Genomic DNA, 3,497 nt, shown 5'->3' with positions numbered 1-3,497 from the left:
TGCAATTAGTCCAAGTATACTTGTCTCAGTAAAGCCCATGGTTGTCACTAGACATATGTAAGTTAGGCTAACCTCGACAGACCTGACACATGGCTACTGGGCAAGGCAAGGTCCCCTGGGGATCTGAAACATGGCAGGATGTGTTACAAGTGCACACATTATAACAATGGAGAAGGAAATCTGACATGTTATGGCAAGATAGTGGTGGCTGAAACATCATTTAGCTTGTTAAGTCTTGACAGAGGGCCAATTATGGTCCTTTTAAGATGAGGATAACACTGTCAAGCCATGGGATGCTGGTTCTAAAAGTGGACTTTGTCCATCTGTTAATAATTATATTCATCACTTTGAGTGAATTGAATAACTTTATTTTATTGGTTTCCAATGTATATGCATGAGTTTTTTGAAATATGTCATATATATTCATCATATGTATACAAAGCAAGCTTTGTGCATCTGCATATTTGATGCAGAATTTCCAATAACTTAGAACCAAAATAATGAGAATCAGAAACTGGTAACTAGTAATTGGAAACTGATCACATTTACAAGGTAATATTTAATATTTGTTCAGAATGACTGGATTATCCTGATAATTTGTAAATCTGGGTGTCTCTTTGTTACAATTAATTCAAAAGCTTAATATGAATGTAAGCTTTTTGATCAATTAATTTATTTTAAGAGAAATGCATAACGGTAGCGTAATTCCTATAAACAATACTTGACACAATTATGCTAATTATGCTGCTGTAGGATGTCCCTTTGGCATCCTGGCAAGACCGTTCATCATGCAAAACAACCAAAAACAGACTCATGACAATTATCTGCCATACCCGTTTCTTACCCTTTGCCCACCACTGCTTATATGATAACAGTAAAACCAATAACAACTTGTTTGGCCTGAGGTGCTCTTTAGCACAGTTTAGAAAATTCCCAAAGCATCCAGAAAGTTTAGGACAAACAAACTGTTTGACTCAATCAGACATGATGTGTGCAGTTGCTGGCCTCCAGGAATGGGGTCGTCTGTGCCCACTGTACCATGATAACGTGCTGTGCTGGCGAGGAGCAGCAGGCCGTACGGGAAGGATGAGCGGACCCTCTCCCTTTACGTAACCTTGCGGGCACTTCAAAGGCTGGAGATTAAGATTTCAAAAGGGTGGCCTCAGTATAATCCACTGTCAAGGCCCCCTCCCGTCAAGGAATCACTCAGAGCTTTACCCCCCGACAGACTGATCCCTTCGGAGAGGGCACGGGCTCTTCCCACAGGAACACTCTCACGCCAAGATATTTTCTCAATCTCATCTTTTCACATTCAATTACTCACACACTTTCACATGTTCGCTCACTCACTCACCCACTCATTTAGTCAACCATGTAAATACTATCTCACCCACTCAATAACACACATTCACATGCTCACTCATTCTCTCACTAAGTCACTCACTCATTTAATGTTCACTCACTCCCCTTCTCATCCACTTACCGAATTACTCATACTCATTTACGCGCTCACTCACTCACTCTTACCCACCTACTTTTTTTTTTTTAACTCATTCACTTTCTTGCCCAGTCACACATTCAGACATTGAAGCACGTTCACATACAAAAGTTCTCACACTCTCACCCGCATTCAAACACACAGCAAGGTCTTGGGGTTAAAATATAGGGCTGCTCATAATCTGCACATCAGACTGGATAGTCTGGACAAACAATCACAGAAGCAGCAGAGTCCAAACACAACAGTCACTCACCCAAGATATTGAGACTGGGATGCTCGGAGTGTTTACAAAAGATCTCTCTGTTATAGTACATGGATTATTGTGTTCTTCTTAAAACAATCACTAAAATATTGCATTGCAGTACCTCAGCATGGTAACCTACTGAAACCAGACAAACGTTTAGTAATGATGAAGTCTCAATAGACGGTTTCTTGTTTTGAGTTCATTACTTTGAATAACAAGATGTTCTGAGGGGTGCGTGATCAAACCCTAGCTGTTGAATTGACAGATCCAATGACAGGCTAACAAGGGCTTCAGACAATTATAATAACTGCCCCCCCTTCTAATCCTGATCCAACAAACAGCGGGGATTATGGGAAAGTTTGAAGTTTCACATTAAATCACTGCAGTTCTTAAAGGGGGTGTATCTTCAACAAATACCTTACTCTTGACGCTGATCCGCTTGGACCCGGTCTGGCAAAAAAACACTGTGTTTCTGTGCACTGCAGCATTTCCTCGAATTCTGAGCAGTGCATGGGGGGGACTCGTAGCTTCCTGAGATGGTTTATTCTGGCACGATGATCCGGTATCTTGAAGGATGTTGTACCAAGTCAAAATGGCTAGCTGATTCTATTCTTTACATTGAAAGCTGAGTCCCCATATTTTTTGCGCTGACAGTTCCATTAGCAGAACTCCTTAGCCCAACAACAATTCCTTAGCTAGCCAAGGAAGGATCATACTGAGCACATAATGTAAACAATCTCTGATAATCTGCTACAATAAGCACGTATAGAAATGATATGAGATGGGGAAGGACTCCATCCAAAACACACATAGATGTTTCGGTATTTTTGTGTGACTGAAGCCTTCCAGACGGTAGATAAATGCAAAACAAGCAAGTGACAGCAGTTTTCCACCAAACAAGACTGGATCAGTTAAACGACAACCCTAGAGGTCCACTGACAGATTCAACCTGTCCTAGCTGTTTCAACCCTAATCTTCATCCATGTCTTATTCATTTTTTTCTCACTTGTCTCTCCTTTCTGCTAAGTGCTTATTGGTCCAAAAGGTACTTTCCCATCATTCCACATGTTTTCCCATGTCTGATACCCATCTGCTGTCCCTGACAGCTCTCAGCAATCTGCCAGTGCCTGATCAAGGCCCTCTGCACCAGGTAAGGAGATCACAGCTTCCTGCCCTCCGTGAAGACAGCACTGTTTGGGGTAGTCATCGCTCCTGCGAAGTGTCCTTGTCCTGATGACTGCAATGCACTGAATCTCAGCTCCTCTCTAGAAATTCAGCCACGTCTCACGTCACCACCGGTCCTGTGGCACAAAACCAAATAATGTTTTCCATTATTATTTTGTCCTATATTACAATCTCTGACAACAAAACTGCAAAACGGTTGAACTCCTCCTAGTAAAAAGGTTTTTTTTTCCTCTCTACCTTTCACCGGGGGAGGGCTTTCATTTTTGTTTCCCGTGTTTCGGGTTGGCACGTTGTACTCTATGCTTAAAGGATGTCCACATTGACAGATTCTGATTTCATTAATTAAAATGTAGAGCGTGTGTCGTTCCAAAACGAATTGATTTGCGACAACTCTGCATAGCCGCAGCGGTGAACGCACCCATCTTAGTTGAAGATGGTTGTTGCGCGCAAGCGCGTTCCTGGATGTAGTTGTTCAAGATCCAAAGGCAGTTGCTCAGAGTAGTAGAGTGTGTCCGAGTGTGTGCGAGACGCATCCAGGAGCAAGGAATGGAGACTTTTATCAGAAAGGGA

Source organism: Megalops cyprinoides, chromosome 16, assembly GCF_013368585.1.
Source record: "Megalops cyprinoides isolate fMegCyp1 chromosome 16, fMegCyp1.pri, whole genome shotgun sequence".
In the NCBI taxonomy this organism is placed as follows: Eukaryota; Metazoa; Chordata; class Actinopteri; order Elopiformes; family Megalopidae; genus Megalops; species Megalops cyprinoides.
The sequence above is the reverse complement of the archived record's forward strand: the minus strand, read 5'-3'. Positions refer to the sequence as shown.